The sequence below is a fragment of the Urocampus carinirostris genome, chromosome 7, assembly GCF_059441175.1.
Source record: "Urocampus carinirostris isolate Australia breed hairy pipefish chromosome 7, RoL_Ucar_1.0, whole genome shotgun sequence".
Classification (NCBI taxonomy): Eukaryota; Metazoa; Chordata; class Actinopteri; order Syngnathiformes; family Syngnathidae; genus Urocampus; species Urocampus carinirostris.
In genome coordinates, this window is record NC_142355.1 from 23,255,521 (window position 1) to 23,268,860 (window position 13,340).

The 13,340-nt window shown below is 39.1% G+C and overlaps 1 protein-coding gene across 1 annotated transcript in view; it reads right to left on the reverse strand.

The window, feature by feature from the left end:
• roraa (RAR-related orphan receptor A, paralog a) overlaps positions 1-13,340 on the reverse strand; it is a 413,583-nt gene that overhangs the window by 138,350 nt on the left and 261,893 nt on the right. The window lies entirely within an intron of this gene.

A 13,340-nucleotide genomic window follows, 5' to 3' on the forward strand; every position in this document is an offset into this window, starting at 1 on the left:
AACAATACTAATTTTTTAGGAGACATATTTTCCTGTGAAAATATGGTTATACTATATAAATACTTAAAAAGGTACATATATATAAAGAAAAAAAAATGGCGAGCGGCCATGCTGCCTGGGAACCAACAATGAATGATCGCTACGCCGACAAATGTGAAAAAGGCCAGGAAAAAAACACAAAGAACATGGCAGGCTTGCCAACAGCTAAGGGGGGCTAACTGGGAGCAAACAAAACAGGAAAGCCCTCAGCAGCTCTGACGCTAACGCGGAGCTGGCTGGACAAAATTATACAGACAGCGACACCTCTCTGGGACTCCTTTCAGCATATGATCGACAAACTCTGGGTAGGGCATTTTCACACAAAATACAACACCTCACACATTCTTCTTTTATTTAAAAATCTAACATAATGATTGTAGACACGTGAAAACACAAACAAAAAGCTACTATCGTCGACCTGAAATGAGGTAAAAGTCAACAAGGAAGGCTGTAACAATACCAGGTTAACTAACCCCACAACGTGCACAATTTCAAACAAAACAGTCATGATTTCAGAGCTGACTTACATGTTGTGTTAACAGGATTCACCATGTTGAAAATGGTGTTTTAATTCAATGAAAATACAGTTCTAGAGGTAAAGAGCTACATCGGTCGACTTTAAAATTGAATGTATCGAGTCTATCGATACGTGGAATATTTTCCAACATATTTGCATAATTTTAGGGAGGAACACTATTGCCTAATTTATGTATATTTTGTAATAACTTTGAGGGCTTGGATAAGAGAGAGTACTTGCCTTGGTGAGATTATTAGAACAGCGACAAAGAGTAACCCGGGCCTCGGTCCCGTCAAATCTTAACAAACAATAAAATCACTGCAAAACTCATTCCTTCCCTCTTCAGATTTCCAGACGAACCCCCTCGCTTTTTACGGCTGTTCCTCTGCTCCACAATACCGCTCGACTGCCCCGGGAGCCGGATGTAGACGAGTGCACGGCAGTCCCACTTGATGCTCATGCCTCGCGGGGCGAGAGCACACTAATACAGTAGATCCCACTTGTCATGTGGAAGCTAAGGCTAATTCTTCAACCGCTTGCGTTGCAAACTCAGGGGGGCGCGCTGACATGATTCAATAACTCCCCGAAAAAGGCGTCTGGCCGCAGATAACAACGTTTCAGACACGTTTGAGGGGAAACGAGTTGAGGTGTAATAAGGGGGAAAATAAATAAGGCTCTGGGGCTACTATAGACGGACACTAAGTAACGAATTGATGGCAACTCCAACGAGCAGAAAGAAGGGTAGGACAGTTTCTCGTAGACTTTTAGCACTGTCCCACAGCTCATGGACAACAGATGCTCTTCTTTTTAACTGTTTGAATACATGAAGACAACAAAGCGACTCACATAAAGATTGTAACAACAAAAACAAACAAAAAAGACAGCGAAAATAGGCAACATCCAGCAAAGCATGTATGCAAAACCACTAACAAAAGCAGTTTGTGTCATAGACAGTTACTTTTTTGTTTCCCCAATGTTGTAAGACTGTGTTGATCACAATTGTTTTGTCCATTTTAGGAAATCAACAAATATTGAATAGAATCCAAAAAATGTGTCAGACTAGGCTTGCACGGTATTTCGGTTAAAACATTTTGTCAATGAATTATGTTCAGATTTTACAAAAATGGGAAGAAAAGTAAGGAAAACATGAAGAAAATAAAATACTAAAAACTAAATAATTATAATAATGAAAAACAATACCAAATAAAATGGGAATATCATAAAAATAATATAATGAACCAAATGATTTAGCAATGGAAAAAAATCTATGTGCAACGTGCTTTCTAGTAAAATGGGAAAAATGAAATAAAATTACATAATTACCTGCCAGATGAAATGGGATGCTTACATCGTAAAAAAATCTATAAATGTATTTGAAACTAGCCAAAACATGGATATACAGTATGTTTCCTTTTTACACAACAGCGACATGTATATTGATGACATTGATTTGTATGGTAGGAAATTAAAAAAGAAAAAGAAAAAAAAAACAATAACAATGAATTAAACTATGATGTATGACATTGTCCGGGAACAAAGGAAAAAGTAAGAAAACATATTTAGTTAGCACATTTTACTTATATATTTGCTCCACCGGTTACAGCGACCCTACCATACTATCACGTTATGACATATACAGACTCATTACGGTATATTACCCGCTATATGACAGCAACAACAGACTGGTTTGAGTGACCAAAAACTTTCAAAATAACATTTTTCAGAGTTATTTTATATATCATAGTATTTTCAGTATATAATATGCTACTACAGTTTCACATGTATATACAATTATAAATATTTGTACCTGGGGCACTGGGGGTTTGAAAGACATTAGCTAATTACCACACTCTCCCCTGCCATATGACAATTTCACCTTGTGATCCCCACCTCAGAACTTATTAATGTTGCGTACCAGGCTTCTCCAAGTACTTAGTCCTGAGGTAACCTTTCCCAACAATACACTATTCCACATTGTAGTGTTTATTCCTGAGTTATTGACAAACACTGTCAACTGAAATGTGTTCTTTTGTCAGTCCTTTATTACTGTCCCGGCATGACATCACATCTATGCACGGCAGTCGTGCCTGCACTCACCCTTCCACCTAGACAACAATAATGTTATTTTTTTAGGGATCGTTTGCCCAAAAATAATGTGCGAATGAATAACTAAAAACTATTGTCCATAAATGCAACAATATTGCGAGCACCACCTGGTGAAATCCCTATCTTATTAATAAACTTAGGAGTAAAATTCATAAAGCCTGTTGCTGAGCATAAGGGAAAGCAGAGCAGGTGGTTTTGGGGGGGGGATTGTGCGTCCCTTCCTCCTCTAAGTGTCATTCACAGCCATGTGATTGGAGGTGGCAAGGAGAAAGGGCCACAAAGCCAAATAATGAGTCAGGCGGCGAGAAAGAAGGAGCTAGCTGTGGGCGCTGACATTGGCAATGGCTGCCAGCTCATGTCTTCTCCACTGGATGGCAGGTTCAGAGGTCAGTCTGGAGGTGAAACTCTCCTTGCCTGATATTTCAAGCTTAGGGGAAAAAAAACAGGCTTGCTGCTAAAGGGAAAAAAATAGATGTCAGAATTTTAGCTACAATAGCTAAAGAAAATGTCAAAAAATAAAAGGCAAGTGGTAGTTCAAGTTATTTCTTTTTGGAGGGGTGGGGGATTCTAGGATATTCATTTGCGAAAGGCAGAATGGCTATAAAGCATAAAAGTGGTTTATTATATAGAACAGCAGCTTTTAAAATTTGAAATAGAATAAATACAAAAGAATGACAAAAATAATTTTGAATGACCAGACGCAGAAAACAGGTAAACTGCTACAGTTTGTCCCCTCAGCAACCTTTTTCTGATTGCAAATTCGAATTTGAGAAAGCTATCAAAGGATTAAGACATTAATGTTAAATTTAGATTTAATTTATTGGTCCAACGACTCCAACCATTATTTATTTCCAACAACTGTGAGTGGGTGGGTGAGTGGATCCCTTAATCACTAGGGTAGTAGGGGCACCATTTCCTGTGGTGCGTCTTGAGCAAGTACAGCCAGGTGCCGCCTATCCCTCTCCAGGCCAACACATGTCTCCACCCGGTCTCGAACTGGGACCTTCTGCATGGTAGGTTAATGAGCTACCTTACATTACATTACATTACATCACATCACACACACACACAAGTTTAGAAAGGTAATGGCAGAGAGGATGGGGCTTTTCCTGAGACGGGCCCGCTCCAATATTGTTGTTTCGCATCTGCGGCAGGAGCTCAGGAGGTAGAGCAATCGTTTTAGGATTAAGGGATCCCAGTTCGAATCCCGGCTTGTCCGTGTTACATGCCCAAGTGTCCTTGGGTAAGACACTTAACCCCCAATACTCCCAATAAGCAGGTTAGCGCCTTACATGGCTGCACAGATCACGGCCGCTATTGGGAAATGTGAAGCACAATGTAAAGCGCTTTGGGAAGTCATTGACTTGAAAAGCGCTATATAAATGCAGATCATTTCATTTCATTTCATGCACCAGGATGGTACCAGGATGAAGTATTGGTTGAGTGGGTAAATAATATCCTGGAATATTGGGTTTGCTAGTCGGATGATGGGCCCATTATGTGTAAGATGGGTGTGGGTAGACCAATGATTTTAGCTTCTCTGCATGGGATACTTGTTAGTTTGGTACGGTTTGTAACAGAGCACGGGGAAAAGACAAGTGGAGCAGTACGGAAGGATGGGTTGAGCAATGCTTTGGTACAGTAATAACAGGTGTGGTCTTTGTTGACTCTTATTTTGAAAGTTCTTTGTGAGCTGATCAAATGTGAGTTTTTAATCCACTGAAAGTAAAAGGTGTCCACTGTTTTAACTGATTCTGTGTTTATGATGATGGAATAGCAGGGTAAGGGGGTTGAACCATATTTATTTTGTTTTACTGACATGGATAACAAGATACATACCACATCTGCACATATTTGCCCATGCATGATTCAGTGAAATGTTTGATTGTATTATGGTATGAAAATATTTGATTCACTGTCAGATAGGAGTGCAAGAATGGCTTTTAGATATGTTGTGGTTCGTAAAATGCTGCTTCAGTCATTAGTGTAGTGTGTACAGGAAAGGGCTTAGCACGTATCCCTGTGTAACCCTAGTATTGATAGTGAGTATCAGGGATGTGGCTGAACCCACCCTTACTGCTTGCAGTCTGTAGGTGAGGAAGTAGTGGGTAAGGTGAGTCCGTTTTTGGGGGTTTAAGTATTTTGCTCAAACTCCTAGTGACCAATCACAACTCTGCTTCTAAAAGCAGGTGAACTGTGATTGGTTGTAAGCTGAGCAACAATGTTTTTTTTTTAATTTACAATTGAAACACATGGCAAAATGGCTATGACAAGAGCTGGGTAATGTTTTTTATTTCTTTCTTTTGTCTTAAAGCGGAAGTCTAGCCAACGGATTCCATAAAAATAGTTCTGCTGTATGGACCCCTACTTTTATAAACACAACATGTCATGATTGTAGAATGTACGTTCACTCAAATTTAACTTAAGCTAGGGCCCACTTCTTATGGCATTCATTTTTCAGTCTGGCCTCTGTCTTTCTACCATGTGGACCCCGAGGTAAAATAAGTTAGACACCCCTGACTTACAACATTGCCTAATTATGCACTATTCTACTAATAAAACTATTATTATGACATGCGTCTTCCTCTGAACACTACGTTTTTGTTTTTTGTTTGTCTATTCATTCAGTCTTGTTTCTTATTGTTCTCTTTAAAGTGTCAATTACATGTTTACCCGGGAGTGCCATGTCTAATCTTGTTACATACAATGTTGCAACAGGTTGATATCAATGATTATTCTATTCTATTCATCCTTTGAAATGAATAAAGATGGATTTGATATGCAGCCGTCAAGCTAGCCACAGGGCCATCAGTCTTGTGAGACTCGGCCCACCTATTGATAGTTTTTGCGTGACTGGACGCGCAACCCCGAATGTGAAATGTCGGACATATTGGATGAGTCCACCAGACGTGGTTTAGCGTTTTCACGTGTCTACAATAATTCTGTTAGATGTTTAAATAAAAGAAAAATGTGTGAGGTGTTATGTTGTATTTTGTGTGAAAATGCCCTACTTAGAGTTTGTCGTTCATATGCTGAAACGAGTCCCAGAGAGTGTTTTATTTGAACCCTAACCTGCACACCACTTTCTACAGCGTGTAAGTATGTTTGTAGATATGTACATATGTAAACATTGGTTCTCTTAACTTAGCCAAGTACATTTAACAACAGCCACACTATAACTTTGATTGCCGAATTTCAAATGTCAAGGTAAATTTACACCCATCTAGTAAGGGTGCCTTACTTTGGGTGCCCGGATGGAGATTACGTGATAGGAACTAACAATAGCATCACACAGTCACTTGACATCCAATATGTATTAGAAAGCAAGAGCAAGAGTGCCCCCCGCCTTTAGATGCAACTTTGCCACTGTTGAATTCATATTCTTATATTAGCATGTGTCACGCTGGAAGGGAAGGTTAGTTGTCACAGCGTGGCCTTTGATCAGACGCATTTCCCCTGCATCAGTCCCATGAGACTCAGCTCACCTATAGAAAAAGCTAAGTTCTATGCAGGTGACTGGAGGTTAACCTCCATTATATCGGTTTGGAAGGAGCGGGTGGATGTTACTAGGGGGCACAAATCCTGTAAACATGTCACTTAGACAAAAGGAGACTTAGTACGTGTTTCACGGCCGCACACGGCTGCAAACTCAAAGATGACATGCCTCTAATGAACTCTGTGGCAAGTGGTTGGCTGTACGTCCTAATTTGGGCTTTTGTAAAGACATTCCTTAACATTATTTGGCACAGAACGCTTCTTGTTCATCCCCATGCATATGTGAATATCTTGCAAAATATTCCACGCGCCAGAAGACTCAAGAAATGTAGTCTCAAAGTTGACCCATATCGGCTGTTTGCTTTAGAGCTTTGAGGGCATTTAAGAAACAGAGCACTTTTAGAATGTCAAATCCCACAACATACGAGTCCAGCTACGAAACAGAGAGTCGTAGTGAACCATGATTGCATACTACTCATTCATGCTTTGAGGTAGGTGATTTTGGCTTTTTATTTGTATTTTTTGCCGCGTGTGTCTCGGGTCCGGCTAGCTCCCCATTAGCGTCAGGACTGCCGAGGACTTTCCTGTTTTGTTTCTCCCCGGTTGGCGCTCGTCAGCTGCCCACTTTGTAATGTTGTGTGTTGTGGCCGGCTAGCCTGACATTAGCACTGGTTTTGCATTGTCCCTGGATTAATTCCTGGCAGTCTTTGTGTTTATTGCAGTAACCGTTACCGCATTCATTTATGACCAACGTTTATCTAGGCTGCTTACCACGTGCTTTTTAATGAGCGAGCCTGGCTAACTGCCTGTTCGGTCCAGTTCCTTGGTTTGTTTATTCCAGGCTGTCTTCACGTTTATTGTCGTTGCCGCTTTTCATTGTTGGTTCCTGGTAGACCCGGCTGATCACTACGTGTTTTTTGGCCAGCCGGCCTCACATTTTTCCAGCAATGCTGCGACCACCTTTCATTGATCGGTCCCAGTTAGGTCTCCATTGGCGGCTCGTTGCATGTTTTTTTTTTTACCAGTCTGCCCCTTTTTGACTACTCATCCTCATGTTGTACCATTATTGCTTTGATTGCATCGACATGCAAAACAACGCCACTCCCTTTTCTATTAAATCTACCAAAACTTTCATCAAAACACTCAATATTATTACTCAAGTATTGCTATTATTACTATAGTTATGCAAGGGGGGTTAGTTGTCACAGAGTGGCCTTTGATCAGTCATATTTTCCCTGCATCAGTATAAGGGACTCGGCCCACCTATGGAAAAAGCATGGATCTACGCAGGCGACTGGAGGTTAACCTCCATCACATCTTTCTGTGAGGGGGGACCAAAGTTGTTGGGTTGTCCACATCCTGTAAACATGCCACTTAGACAAGAAAAGAGTGAGTGCAGACGGCCAGCGACTCAAAGTGACAGGCCTGTAATGAACTCCGAGGCGAGCGGTGGGCTGTACGTCATAATTTGGGCTTTCTTAAAGCTTGACAGGGAATGATTATCATGGATGGTTATTGTCACCCTGCCTCCCCGGGAGACGAGGCGTGCTCTGGGCTTGTTGCACCGTGACATTCAAAGTTACAGTCTCCTTCATATAATGGAGCTGTCCTCTCAGCGCACTAATGGGAGCGATCCATTTAACCTGTGCCAGAAACACACAGACGAGGAAGTTCTTAATGCGAGGCTGTCCCGTGGGGGACGTCACGCGCCTCGCCCACCACCTTCCCCCCTGCTGGCTGCAGCCTTCCTACTGCTTGATTCATTGACTGGCGCTCCTCACTTATCCTCATTCACTGTTCAGTCTGGGGAGACGGCCGGGCGCACTTTCTGCAGCTGCACGGCCGGCAAACACAAGGACACGAGCGGCGGAACGGGACCCGATGTGCCGGAGGAACCGATGAAGGAGCGCAGAACTATGGAAACGAAGGAGCCTTGGGAGGGAAAGTTTTAAGGATGAAAAATAATGAATTGCTCATGAATAGCAATGTACTTGAAATTCATGCCAGCTTAGTCAACAATGCAAGCCACTAATTCTCAATTGTGTGATAGTCATGTATGTTTTCAGCAGGAATACTATTAAATAATTAATACAAATACAAAAATGACAGTAATACAAGTAATTATTGATATATTTTATAAAATTATTTGATCTGATTTCAGAAATGTTTCAATTTTAGAATATAATATAATGTTATATTGTAGCACGTTAAATGTGCAACACAATTTAAAATAACAGTGGCATTCTAGAGGTGCAAAACCATTTACGAGATACAATATCACAGTTTAAATTAATACGTTGAAGATAATGATAAATAAAAAAGTAATATCAGATTTAGAAAAAACAACTAAATAATTAACTGAATAGTTTCTAATCATTACAAGAATTTTAAATTGATAAAATAACAGAACAGAAACATTAGGACTAAATCTATGGTGCCCTGCTTAAATTCCAATTAACAATATATATCGATACATTTGGTCTGATTCCTGCAAAATTAAGTCTTAATTTTTTTAACAGTTGTGAATAAACGGACAACAGATTTAAATATACATATTGTACACTAACTAAATTCCAGTTACTTGTTTTTGTAACTGGCCCCCGCGACTAACCCCCGGATGAGCGGAAGACAATGGATGGATGGATGAAGAAAAATGGCTTAAATTAAGTAGAATATCAAGTACATTTGAGTTTTCCTAGTAAATGATTTAAACGGTAAAACAACACAAACAAAAAAAAAAGCTTTCAGACATATATTTTTTAGTATACCTATAAACTTCAAACATAAGTTGGCCTGGAGAGGGATGGGCACCACCAGGCTGTACTTGCCCAAGACACACTACAGGAAATGGTGCCCATACAAACTTACTTGTTGAGAGATACAAGCAACCAACCAGAAACATCATGGGTTCTTAGTTAATATATGTTCTAAGAAATGGAGTATTAGTATAGTGAGTGCATGCATCATGCCAGTAATTGTGGCCTGTGCAGTCCTTTGAGACTTTTTTCTGATTTGTATTTCTATACAAATACATGTGACTTGACTTGACTCGTAATGGTCTAGTAAAAAAAATTGAAAAGCCATCTGAAAGGAACATTATTACATGTATACTAGTTACAGGGAAAAAATAGATTAATTAATAATTACCGTTGACATGTTTATTAGAATTTGGATGTGGTCTCACGTACCCCAAAGGGCACACATACCCCTATTTGAGGAAAAATACACTGTTTTACCAATGGCATGGCATAGCTTTTGTCATATTTATGTTTTAGAAAAATCATATTTCAATTTTTCTTTCTAACGTGATGAGAGACATTTGATCAGCCTATTCTGAAGTTTTGCACAGTTCTAAATTTTACCCAATTCCTGGGGGAGTTGATGAGTGATGCTCGTTTCACAAGTGTGTACTTTGACCGCAGTGGGCTGTCTTGCTTTGCAGATTAATGCAACATTCTTGATAGGAAATCATTTTAAACAATGAATGTGTTGCCTGTGACCACCGCACCGCACACCCAAAATGTACGACGTGTTCTGCTACGATTTATGGACTTGTTCAGGTTGGACTATAAGAAAACTTCTGCCAGCCAGTGAATATAGGTATGGGTCACCAATGTACCGTCATTTCCAGACTATAAGACACAGTATTCGTAATAGTATGGTCGAGGGTGCGACCTATGCTCGACTATGTGCGACTTACGTGTGAAATTAATGATATATTTTTGTATCAGTTCACATGCATCTTCACACTAAACCACGAGAGGGCACGCGAGGCCTGTGTTGATAATTTCAACATTGCCTGTAATTTATAAAAGCAACTCAGATGAGCTGAACAAAAATTGAATCGAAAACTGTATTTTGACGATTGCAAGCTGCAAAAAGTGAAATATGCAGCCGAAATAATGAAATGATTATTTTCAAAAGGCTAGTCTCTAAAGACAGTTTGGGTACAAAACAACCACATTTGAGTCAAGACCAGAGCCATATTTTACTTCGTTTCATTTGTAAAAAAAAGTAAAGTAAAAATAAAATGTAAATATTTTGTAATTACGGAAAAAAAAATGAGTACAATTCACTGTGTTTGCTTTAAACTGCTCGATTTCGGGCCATTTAGCTTTAGACTACGCCAAAAATCCGTCTTTTTTTTGCCTAAATTAAAACCGCCAAAATTGTGTTTATTTTTTAAAACAACCTCAGATAATTGGCTCGTCTCAAAATAATCATCCTAAAATAGTGTGTCATTTTGAAATCAAAAAAATGTCGCTGCTATTGTAAATAGATGTATTTTCTTTTCTATTTTTTATTTTGCCTTTTTTAATGATCAACATTCTATTCATGCAAAAACGAGATACATCTTTTTTAGAACTGTAGTGATGACATATTTGATCAAAACTGCGTTTTGAACCAACTTGTTTTTTTTTATTGTATTTAAGTAATATTCATCCATCCATCTATCTATTTATTTTAATAAGTTTAATCAAAATGATTTTCAAAAGGTTAGGGGTAGTTGTTGGGAAAATACCATTTAAAAAATGGGTAGGTACAACTTTAAAAACATTTTGACACACTGTTTAATAGAATACAGACGCTCCTCTATGTCGAAAAATATCCAGATATTGCTGTAAGTTAGATTTTGTATTGTGTGCACCTTTTTCCGAGTACAGGACAGTACTGTAGTACTTCTTTTCGCCGCTACCGGCGGGTGGCGCTGTGAGAGGTCACCCACAATCCACCCAAAGAAGAAATCTCTACTATCTCCAGCGCGCTAAGAACTTTGACATTTGGATTGTTTAATGCATCATGCACCCATTCAATATTGTTGGCGTAAAGTGTAAAAGAGATGCAAGACTTTTTTCTTTCTTTTTTTTTTTTTTTTTTAATAAATGAAAGTGGAATAAAAAAGCTTGGAGCAGTTGAGAATATGGTTGGATCACTTTTTTTGGCCACTATTTACCATAGACGAGGAAGTTGCCTACTCTTGAAGCCCATCTTCCAAAAAAAGTTAAACTTTACTTTATTTATCTTTATAGAGCATATTATTTTTTTAAATATTTATTTTTTTAGTACTAAACAATACAGGTTAATTATACAAGCCTTACACATACAAAATATAGCACTCAAGCAACTTACGAACAAATTTAACTTACGAAAGATCGTGCGGAACCTCGTTCATATGTAGGGCAGCGTCTGTATACAATTTGAAAAATTATTGATGGGCTGCCCTGCCCTCAGCCAGTAATACCTTCAGCTCAATGAAGAAATATTTAGAAGCCTATACCAGTTTCAGTATGATACCTTAAAATATGGCTTGGTATATGGCCAGAAATAAAATATGTTCTTTGTAGTCAGCATCCCTATAAAATATAATACTGTATATGACACCATTGGAAAATAATCTGAGCACATTCATTATTTAAAAGATGTGTATTTATCTAGTTGCACTTTTTGCCAATTGGTAGCCATTTCAGAACTTCAAGCACATTCAAAGAATTCTGCGTTAAGCCAATTTTCTAATTTTTACAGAAGGGCCTTCTATTATTACATTAAGTTAAGACACCCTCCCTTCAGCACTGACACACTTATTAGCTATTTTACGACTATCAACGATATGTGCAAGAATATAATGATTTAAAAAGCACAGTGATTCTAATCAGCTGCCCCTTAATATACTAAAACACGAAATCCACGGAGAGGCCATCTCTCTGGGGGGAAGAGGAACAATGAATTATCTGTCTCCAGGCGCTGTTATTTCTGGTCATTTCTAATTGGTTTTAACTACAAGCAACCACTCAACGACTCCACAGGTTACTTTGACGTATCACTATGGAATTGTCTGCAAATAGAAAGATATACATCCAAATTAGTTTTAGAGGACACGACCATTGTCTTTTGTGAGCCAAAAGGAGAAAAGACACGGGGAATCTAAGCACACACAACTTCCACAGAGCAAGTTGAGGTGTCCCGAGGGCGGAGGCAATATTTTCGTGGTGACCCTGACAACCCGTCAAAGTCCTTGCTGAGTTTACTCAATACGTCATATGCCTCTCACAATCTCCCCACGCATCCGTACATAACGGCACGTCTCTGGAGCTCTCAAGCAGTTCTGCATTGCTGGGCCGGCGAGTCTCCAGGTGAGACCAGGGTGTTGTTTGGTGGCTCGTGAATTATACATGTTAGCGGAGGAATTGACGCGGCCCAGAAGGGCCGACAAACAGCAGGCATGGCTGCAAGGCAGATTGAAGACTCCGACAGAATTTTAATTGCACCTTGGGGAGCGCGTGTGATAAGTGCTATTGTGATTGGGAAGACCGCCAAACGTGTTTACCTAAATAAATGGCACCGCGCAACAGAAGCTACAAGGTCCGATGTTTCGACATTAGATCAACAGTCCTCTGCTCAAGGTTGAAGTAAAGAATGCGTTTTGTGGCTGCTGTTAAACAAACATGTATTATTGGTGTGCATTCTTGTATTCTATTGAGAATCATTTATATAGTGAAGATTATCCGGCTTACACTGGCATTCCACTTTTACTTTTTTACAAATATATAACTGATTTTAAAACTCACCAGTATCGCCTTGACGACTTATTCATAACAATCATCCCATTTGTAATTCCTTAGCAAGGGTGACTGTGCTTTGTGCCTTTTCCGTATTTATTGATGACCGAAAGCTTCGCTTCCATGACCATGATTATGTACTCATCCATTTGAAAAGTAAACATTGTTTTTTTAAAACAATTAGCAATTCTTAAGTGTCGATACCATTCGTATGCATGCCGAAATCAGCCTTATTTCAATAAATCGGTACTCACATCGGTGGAAAATACAAATATTGTTTTCCCTCTCGTTGCTGTTTTAAGATAAGAAACAAGAAATTAGGGGACATAATTTCTGACTACAGAATAGAAGGGGGTGAGATCATTGGTGGGATATAATGACAAGGGGGGTTTATATACTAGTACTACTGTTTCTGTTATAGGTATTTTGACTACTAATATTAGTGAGAAAAAAACTGGTATTGAACATCTTTATTGATTATCAATTTCCCATAGGGGTTTTAAACAATTCAGATTTTGTTCGTTTTTTTTTTGTTTATTTTCCTCTTCAACAAATCCACCTTGTGGTTCTTTCTCAGGAAGCGTTTGAATAGTCACTTCAAACTAACTATTGTCAGGGCCCTTTGA